The 10241-nt window shown below is 33.9% G+C and overlaps 2 long non-coding RNA genes across 7 annotated transcripts; one reads left to right on the top strand and one right to left on the bottom strand.

Annotated features, from left to right (window-relative positions):
* The first annotated feature begins 2047 nt into the window (after window positions 1–2047).
* Window positions 2048–2928, top strand: LOC145169183 (uncharacterized). The gene is made up of 2 exons (XR_013742347.1): window positions 2048–2423; window positions 2535–2928. It is a non-coding gene; the product is annotated as an uncharacterized LOC145169183 (long non-coding RNA).
* A 1033-nt stretch (window positions 2929–3961) lies between these two features.
* LOC145109058 (uncharacterized) lies at window positions 3962–7105 on the bottom strand. 6 transcript variants are annotated; one of them, XR_013708733.1, is made up of 9 exons: window positions 6529–7105; window positions 6368–6459; window positions 6139–6292; window positions 5990–6029; window positions 5746–5789; window positions 5455–5506; window positions 5239–5367; window positions 4454–4507; window positions 3962–4295 (listed from the first exon to the last, which is right to left on the bottom strand). It is a non-coding gene; the product is annotated as an uncharacterized LOC145109058 (long non-coding RNA). The 6 variants fall into 6 exon arrangements; XR_013708732.1 differs by having other exon boundaries at window positions 3962–4309; window positions 6368–7105; XR_013708734.1 differs by having other exon boundaries at window positions 4458–4507; window positions 6368–7105.
* Window positions 7106–10241: the final 3136 nt, after the last annotated feature.

Genomic DNA, 10241 nt, shown 5'->3' with positions numbered 1-10241 from the left:
GAATCAAGGGAAAATTATATTTTTTGCAAATCATTGTTTCCATACAAAGGTAACTTTTTTTAGTATTTTTCAAATTTTGATCCATATTTCAGTTTCTACGATTTCATTTTAGTATATTTAAAATAGAGTTTCAAAATTTATGAATGTCTAATTAAATAACAACGGATTCTACTGTATAATGTTTTTCTATAATCATATCACATTATATGTGATTGTTAAATCTTTTAATCGAGATATATAAAAAATAAAATATTATTGTTTACTAATCATTTTATGTATTTTGCTTAATCTATCGGTATTTTTACACAAAAATATGATGAGAGTTATTCATAATTCACAAAAGGATATAATATTAGTGAAATGTAAGTTATCCACCTGTGTGATTGAGTGAGAAAGAGAGTAACCAAAGTAACCCTTCTGGCTCTAAAACATTCTAGACAACCATATGAAAACCAACATTTAAACATTTTTCTTATTTACAGCACAAAAAAGATGTTTTTAACCTCAGATTATTTATACCCTCCAAGATGATATAAAAAGAAAAACATATAATTAAGAGAGAAGAATTCCATAGACGTAGCTGACTTATTAAACCTCTGTGCAGATGGTGAATTTCTAGAAGTGCAGTTGTTTGATAAGATCGACAAAAATAAGGATGCTTCAAGGGGCAAAGATAAAACGACATGCTGTGGTTATGAGATGAGACGTATTTGGGATAATAATAAAGGAAATAGAGATAAAAATGATCAACTTACCATAAATTGGGGAAATATGGTTCATGATTAAAAAGGATAATGATGGAAAAAATTTAAATATAACCAAATTACCTGGATTTTATGCACCGAATTGATTAGAAATATATGATCGTTTCTATCGGTAAATTGCAGAAAATAAGAAATCATTTAATTGAAATTTCCAGTCGGATGATATATTTTGATTTTTTTGAAACTGCTGACAAGAAGGAAGATATTATATGTTTGATTGTAACTCATCTTCAGAAAAAGATGAGTTAGTCATTGAGAAAATTAGGAGTCCGATTTTGTTAAAATCATAATTAGAAAAAGTTGTCTCAAACGAAAAGAAAAAGGAAAATAAATTAAGTACCAGAAAGAGGCAAAAAGAAGAAGACCAAAGAGTCAAACCAGCCCAATTAGATATGATGAAAAGGCAACTATCAGTAATCATCTTCAAATTTCATATGTCCCATCTTCCTGATAAACTTCTTATTTTCCAGGTTCTGCAAAAACTTCAAAAAAAACACATCCAAAATTGAACTAATAAAAGCTCCCAATTGGGCTTATTCCGATTTGGAACTTAATGAATCTTGATTTCAATAAGATAAAAAAAAGGGACGGGGAAGTGAAATCAATATACCAAAATTTAATAGGAAACCAAAAACCCAAAAAATAAAAAGTCGCCTAAAAGAGAATCAAGGAAGAAGCACGTGGAGATTTTGAGAGCAGATCAAATTCATCTTTGGAAAACCCTAAATCGAAGACAAAACTTGAACCTAGGAGGAAGCGGCTATATAAGATGTGTTGAGTTACATAGAACAATTCAAATTTGGAGATGATGTAGTTTCCTGATTTATTGCAATTTAATTGCTGATGGAGACCGAAGACGGAGCTATAAACTCTTAGCGGATTTTATGCACCGAGAGTTTAAAGCAAAAGGGTATTTTTGGAAATTAACTTAGACATTTGAGCGGGAAAAATGGATTGGGGGAGGCTTAGAGATTGCCACGTGGCAAAAATGTACTTATTTATTAGATTAGGGGATATATATATATATATATATATATATATATATATATATATATATATATATATATTGACACTACGTGTTGACATATTTTAAAATTTCAAGAATAAATATACTTCGATTCATATGTAAAATTCACTAAATTAATTTGTGAATGATCAAAGTGTTGACATAGTAAGGGGTCGTTTAATTTGCACTTACTCGGGCAGTCAGAGCTGACTACTGACTCGGTCACGTTTGATAATGCTACCTTTGGCCAACTCGGTCAGCTATTGCTGACCAAAACCACTTACTCGGTCCATCAAAAATAAGGAGCTGACCCAAAAATAAATTACCCTTTGCCTAGTTTTCCCTTCGCCCTAAAAGAAAAAACACGGAACGTAGCAGTTGCGCTTCCTACTCATTCTTCACAGTGCACACAGAAGTTTCTGCATCATCACGTTCTTCAACTGGCGACCTCCACGTAGCTGTCGGCGGCGACCTCCACTCCATCGACGACAAATTCCACAGCATCGCATGAAGGCCTTGTTCTTCTTTCCTGTTTTTTTTCTTCTGAATGAATTGATGTTTATGAAATCTGATTTTTTTTCCAGATGTACAAAATCAAATGATTTCTATATGAAATCAGTTTTCTAAACGAACTGTCTATGAAATCAGCACATGTAAGCATTCCGTTTTTGTGTTTTTTTTTCTGAAATCAGTTGACAAACCGATTTGTATGAGCTGATGTCGAAATCCGATGATTTGTGTATGACATTCATATGGAGATTCAGCAAGAACAAGAAGAAGAAGAAGAAGATTGAGTGATAGATGATGTTAAAAAGCTCAATGAAGATGTCTTTAAGGGTTGGAGAGTTATTGCAACTCTAAGATCTAGTAATTCCAAGGCCGGTAAAAATGAAGGGATCACAATTGATCACTTTTATAGGGTGATTCTGAAGAATATATCTGCTTGGAATATGAACAGGATGGTGAATGTTATAAACACAAGTTTGTTAACAACACTAGATGAACATTTAGAAGATGTATGATGTTTTTCTTTAGGCATCTCTATTTCATTGTGTCATAATCATGGTTAAATTTCACTTTGTTTGTGTCATATTCGAAGTGCACTTTTTTTCAGATAAACCACAATATTAGATAGTGTTTTGAATGTTTATGATGCGAGTTTCAATTCCTTTTAGTGTCTATTACATTTACATAGGCACAAATATTTACATGGTGGAATGCTTCTGCTTTCTTAGATGGTATTTTTGAATGTATAAGTTTCTAGAGCAACCCCGGTCTTATGGTTTTCTTGGTTATATGTTTATATGCATCTTTTATAAAGAATCGTTGTAAATTACATCATTTTGATCATTTTGAATGTTTTTTTTAAAGATGTAATGTTATAAATTAAATGGTAAATCATATAGTAATTATTATAAAAAATATTGTTTGAGGGTAATATAGTCATTTTGCGCAGTCAGTCGGATAAAAAATCAAACAGTAAGTTTCAGTCAGAAGTTCACTCAATCAGCTTCTAACCCAGTCAGCTTCTAACTCAGTCAGCTCTAACCCGTTTACCAATTACCAAACAACGCCTAAATCCGATTTACATTGTGAATCATAAAAACTGAATATATATATATATATATATATATATATATATATATATATATATATATATATATATATATATATATATATATATATATATATATACTAGTCGTTACCCGCGTCAAACGACGGGTTCTAATTGTATATCTAGAAATTAGTTTCTATAGGCAAATCAAATAGTTTCTAGAGACATTGTACTTAGGGTGTGTTTGGAATTGCTTTTTAGAGTGCTTATTGGCCTTTTGGAAAAGTCAGGAGTTAATGAGTTTTGGAAAAGCCTTTTTTGCGTAAAAAATTAGTGTTTGCCAAACACCTTTTTTACTTACTAGCTTTTTGAAAAGCCAATAAGCTAATGCGCCATTTTAAAAAGCACTCTTAAACACCCCCTAGTAAATGCACCGGCAGACAACCGACGCAAATCCAAGGGACAAAATGATAAATTGTTTTTTATAGTTATAAATTCTTGACATAATTTATGGAGTGGTCATAAAAGGTCTTAGTTAGAGAAAAAAATGGGTATTTTATTATTAATTTTATTAGTGTAGGCTTGTAGCTGTTATATAGTTGAGTTAATCGGTGCAAATATGAAAAATATAAAACATTTCATCAATATAAAACTATTATTATCATAAACTGTTTTAGATGGAAAATTTACCTCCATGTAAAGTGTATATCATCCATTTTTAGGCGTAATCGTAAAATCCCTCATGTTTTTTTACTTTACGTTTTGTTTTTCTATAATCATGATTAAATACAAAACTTTCAGGCAATTTATCCAGACATACATACATATCTTCATGAACCAATTTTAACTCACTCATACAACTTCATCTGCACAGACATCCAACATCTAAGTGCACAAGCTGCATCTTCAGCTTAAAACTTAACCCTTCTAGTATTCAATTCTTAACATATAAAGCTTAGCAACAATTTTACTGCAAAAGTAAAACTATTATGAATTAAGTGAAAAACTCATTCAATGTTAAGATTTGATAATAAGAAAATGTTTACAAATTCAACATAACAACTTTCATAACAAAAGAGGAAATAAAATTAAAGAAAGTGCAAACAGAGGAAATAAAAGTGAATTTACCTGCCTTTGATTCTCGAGTTTGGTAGTGAAGAGCTCAGGGTACTCATTAATAGTCTGTAAATAAAAAAAGAGTGACCAATCATGATTTTTCCTTTATTGTGCTAATTTTTGTTGTACAAACATAGGTAAATCGAAAATAAAAATAATAATAACAGCAAAATGCTTATTGACTCAACTCTGACTTCATTTGCATGTGTAAAAACCATGAACGACCAAAAAAATTATAATCTTACCAAACAAATAGGGACAAAATGCTATTTGTGTTGCAAGAAAAGAAAATATTATGACTTTTTGTTTTACCATCTGATGTAGCAAAAGGCAAAGGTGTTTTCCCTTCACCACACCTAATATTCAAAAACATGTTCACAAATCTAAACCCTCTCCAAAGTTTCCAAATCTGATCTGGTTTGACCATTTGCAAGTAAAAAACATCTCATCCAAAGCACAAAAACATATAACACAGAGAGAGAGAGAGAGAGAGAGAGAGAGAGAGAGAGAGAGAGAAACCATAACACAACATACAGTTAAAATAATTGACAATAAATGCATCAGAAAGGGCGATCTACTCTCTCCCTATAAAAAAGAATTGAACATGTTTCCAAATTCCAGTCAACCAGAATAAAATCATAAACTGATAAAAACTATAAATTATGTTCTAGATAGATATTATAAGCAAAGATAACCACGTTCTTCGAAATAATTAGAATAAGTAGGTGTATGCACAAGAAAAAAGGAAAATGGATAAAGGAAATGACAGATTTGTGAAGAATGAATAAGCTAGAAACCTGATAACTTGGACTTGAGCTTATATTTTAAGGGTGCCAGCATCAACAAACCATCTAAAACTTTTAATAAATCCATGAACTTTTTCCATCCCTAGTCATGCTCTTTCTTTAAGAAGCAATGCAATGTGTCTGTAAAAATGCATTTTCATAAGCTATAATAACTTTCCCTGATCAAAATGAGTAATTAGAACAAGAAAACAAGGAATAATAACATACCTGAATATTTTGATTTCTTAGCGGTGATGGATATCCACCCTCCTTATGCTAGCTGAAAGGTTAAAAACAAATCACTAAGTCCATTTTTATAATGTAAAATTTTGAATATAGTAAAAAGAACTTGGAAACTCTTCATTCAAATATGATGAGAATTCATATTGATGTTAACTTATTATTTATGTTGTCCATAAGAGTTGCCAGGGGGTAGACTTGGAAGTGGTATGGGTTAGGGTACACGTGGGGTAAGGTGGGATGGCAATGGGGTGACAATCATCAAACATCAATATATACCTGGATTTGTAGAGCTTTTCTTCCATAATCATCATTTTGATAACCTGAAAATATATTTATACCAAATTAAAAGTTCAGCCTCTAATGTTTCTTTATGACAATCGTCAAACATCAATAATCCTATTCTATTTCTCTGTGCAAATAAACCCATCAAAATCAAAATATTTATGTAACAAAGAAGAACATAACGAAGGATTACCACTTAAAAATCTAAATAAAACCTAGAAAAGGAGGTCATACTCACCTGTAACTGACAATGAAGAAGAGTGAGTGAATTTTTAGGGCTTCCAACCGTATTAGGATTCAAAAATCATACAAAACATGGTTAAAAATAGCAAAATCAGCGAATGTTTACATAATAAATTTAATTTGAATTGAAATGTTTTACAATACCTCCTTGGAATAAAAAATCTCGGCTGTGTCTGCTCATTTTTCCAAAACTTCAACTTGGAACCAGATATAACTTGGAACCAGACTGACATTTACCACCTACTTTGCATACTACATAGACATCTTACCCGATTTCGGATGTACACAGGGGACGAACCTGTATATAGAGAAATTAGATACGGGATGAATAATTTGGAGTAAGTGAATAAATCATAGATGCTTCTTAATAAACCTAAATCAAGCATCAAAATTCTCCTGCTACTTCTACGCCTCCTCCCCTCATCTTCGATCTCTCGCTCTCTCGATACAACTGAATATACTTTTCTGGAAAAATGGTCAAATGTAGAATAAATGTATTATCTTTTATTGTACAGAGATTAACAGGGTGGCTACCAGCGATTAGACAACGATTGGTTGCAGGGTGAAGGCGATGGTGTTGTAAGTGACAATGAGTTGTGGTGTCTGTAGATTAAGGGTTTAGAGATAGATAAAGACATATCATGGTAAGGGTTCGTTGCAGGAGAAGTATTGCGATAGGGGAGACAGGGTGGAGACGACAATCAAACACGGTTGGCGGTGTGAGAATGGAGATCGGTTGGTGGTGAACTGTTGGTTCGTGATCAGAGGATTGTTTCTTGTGAATGGTGTATGATGTTGTCGGTCTCTGGTGGCAATGGTAGAGGCGACTTAGGGTTAGGGTTAAGGTTACTGGTATCAATGGAAGGTATAGAAGTTATGGTTCTGGTGGCGATTACAGATAAAGAGATAACGATGGTGATGGTGGGAACGAAGGGTGTATGACATCGGCAGAGTCTAGTGTTGGTGGTGATCGTAGCGATGACGGCTACCGGAGAAGAGTTTATCAGAGAGAAGGAAATAAAAGGAGAATGAATTCAGTAGCAATTTGAGATGAGTAAAGATTCCCTCCATGAATGTTGGTGGAAAAGTGGGTGAGATCGGTGATATTTGCCGATATTTTAGGATTCAAATTTTGTCTATTCAAATTTTATCGATAATTAAAGAGGACTTGGTCAAAATTGATGCATTATTTGATTATACTTACTGATTATACTTACAGTTTATAAGGTTGGACGATTGGACGATATAGTTGTTATTTGTAATGTTAGCTTAATGATTTGTACTAGTAGTTTAATGGTTTGGTCGTCTTAAATCTATTTTTAGAAATAGTAAGGTTTGTATAATAATATAGTAAGATATATATATATATATATATATATATATATATATTGATGCTACGTGTTGACATATTTTCTATTCAGTTCAGATATATAATGTGAATTCGATCAAATAAATATGAAAAAAGTATATCGACTATCTATAGAGGACAAAAAAATTGAGATATTTGGTATATTTAATTTTTTGGATAAAAAATAAACTTCAATAATAAAAAAACAACTCGACAGTTGGTACTTTGAATCTTAAACAGAGGTTGAGATGAAGCATCATTAGTGATTTGAGAAGGATCAACATGAACATTAGTGGCCACCATTGTCAGGGTTTGAAGGTTTGAGAGAACAGGTGAGTATAAAGAAAGAAAATTTGGGGAAGATTTTTAGCCTTTTCTCGTAAAGTTTGAATTAGATACCCCAAAATCCTTTTATACTTAAACCCCAATTTTGAATTTGAAGCGGTTAGCATTAAAATCATGTCACGTGTAGCCTTAAAAAAATGGACCTGTAGCCGTAAAAGTCTCCACGTCTGAAAAGTAATGAGCACTTTTTCCTTGAAAACTGTTGTAACGTCCGTAAATCCGAGTTAGTCAATCTGGAGATAATAGGGGTCGAAAACGACTTTTCGACAAAAGATTATTTAGAATAAATAATCTTAACCAAGTTGTAGAAAATGTCTCAAGGGTTCCGTACATATAAAGAACGCCGAAATCCGACTTATAACGAAGAAGTTATGACCCGTCGAAGTTTCGCGACGGAACCGGTACGGCACCGGGAGACGTAAATAGTGAATTTACGATAGAGCGACTTTTAGCCTTAGAAATCTAAACGAAAGTCGTAGAAAACGTTAAACCGAGAGCTTCCATAAAAAGAACGCGCAAATCTGACTTCGTATGAGGAAGTTATGATTTTTCGATTCGGCTTAGCAGTGTACAGCCCGAAGTTCGAATATTAGATCGAGCGGTTTTTAGCCGACACAACCTAAACAATAATCGAAGATCTCTTTAATAGTAGCGTACCGATAAAAAGACAGACGAAAACGGACATCGGATGAAGAAGTTATGAATTTTTAACGGACCAATCCTGTCCCGGCCTGTTAAAAATATAAAATTTAAAATAAAGTCAAAATTAGCCACAGAGTCTAAACGAAAGTTGTAGAGTACGTTCCCGCCTACGCGTGGATATAAAGAACGTCGAAAACGGAGCTCGTACGCGAAAGTTACGAATTTTTAAAGATTTCACTCGAAATTGCGAAGTCTGATGAGAAGTTGATGACGTGGCAGCATCTGGGCCGTCGCTTGCTGATCACGGCTCAGCCTTTGGATTCGGACACCTGGCTCGCAAAGCGCAGCGTGTACCAGAAGAACGCAGCGCGTCCGAGGAACGCCTCGCGTCCGAAGGGAACACTGCGCATACTCATTCTGCGGTCCGAGGAGGTCCACGTCGCACCACCGAGGCTTCGCCATCTGTCCGTCTTATCCAAAGCTACGCCCCGCGTAGCTGCTGAACGCCCAGCGTTCCGAGAGGGCTCGCAGGCTATAAAAGGGGGCGAGGGTTTCCGGATTTTTCACACCAATTCTCATTCTCTCTTTAGTTTCTTTCTCTCTTTAGCTCCCCAAACCACCCCTAAGCCCTAGGAAAAATCCCTAGCACTTAAAGGATGCCCCGAGGCTCCCGGAGTCCCGAGAAAAAGGGTCTTTCGGTTCGGAAACGCTGCTCTGAGCAAAGCCCGGTTTTTAATAAAACCTGCTGTAAGTGAGCTACGCCTATGCAATTTTTAATATAGCTTTTAAATAATTATAGTAATGTTATTAGGTCCTTAAAATAATTATTTGGGCTATTATTATGAATTATATTGAGTGTTATTTAACGCTTATATAATAATAATAATAGCTTGACTATTAATTAGTCGCGGTTAACGTTAGACTAAACCCTAGTGGTATTGATACTAGGTTTTGTCCAGGGAAATTGTTTTAAGAAGTAACGAAGCGTTGTTCGAGTGCAGAGTCACCACCTTCTAGGTGAGTGCATAGTTACTTTCATCTTATACATAGATATGAAGTATTTTATATAAACTACGTGTTATGTGTGCATATTATCTGTATACTTGCTATCTATGCTGGATGAACGATTTTATACAAGTTTTATATGATTTAAACTGTATATGTATTTTATATCTACAAATATGTTGGGTGAAACATGGGTAGATGAATGATGAGGGATGAAAGATGATGTGAATGAACATTGGCAGCTATAGTCTTAGTGCCTAAATAATATAGGCAGTTATGGACTTAGTACCTGATAGATGAACGTTGGTAGCTATGGACTTAGTACCTGATGGATAAACGTTGGTAGCTATGGACTTAGTACCTGATAAACGTTGGTAGCTATGGACTTAGTACCTATTAGATGAACACTGGTAGCTATGGATTTAGCACCCGATGAATGAACCTTAACAGCTATGGATTTAGTGCTTCACGAACGAGCATTGGCAGCTATGGACTTAGTGCCTGTCTTATAACCCTGGAGGCAAGGGACTTCGGAATGAACGAATAGATGACTCTTAGGGTAGACCCTTGAGAGTAAGGAAGATAATGGGGATGGGTAATTGGGTTGATTGTTTGATGTTTAAACATAATAATTATATTATTGTGGGTTGAAAACCCTATGTACTCACCAAGTTTCCCAACCTGAAACACTCAGTTTATTTGAATCACAGGTGTCGATATGAAGTTACTTTACACTGAGAGATTTAAAAGAGATGTAGATCACTAGTGTAAATGAATGTAAGTTCTGTTTATGCTTATGTTTCTGTATTGACGATGACATCCCAAATGTTTTTAAAAATGAATAAAAATACATTTCTTCGGAAATGCTTTGATAATGTATTTATCATGTTTTTCTGGGAACAAATTC

The sequence above is a fragment of the Lactuca virosa genome, chromosome 4 (genome assembly GCF_052849685.1).
Source record: "Lactuca virosa cultivar CGN04683 chromosome 4, Lactuca_virosa_CGN04683_v6, whole genome shotgun sequence".
Taxonomy (NCBI): domain Eukaryota; kingdom Viridiplantae; phylum Streptophyta; class Magnoliopsida; order Asterales; family Asteraceae; genus Lactuca; species Lactuca virosa.
Note: the sequence above shows the minus strand (reverse complement) of the source record. Positions and strands in the feature narration are given on the sequence as shown.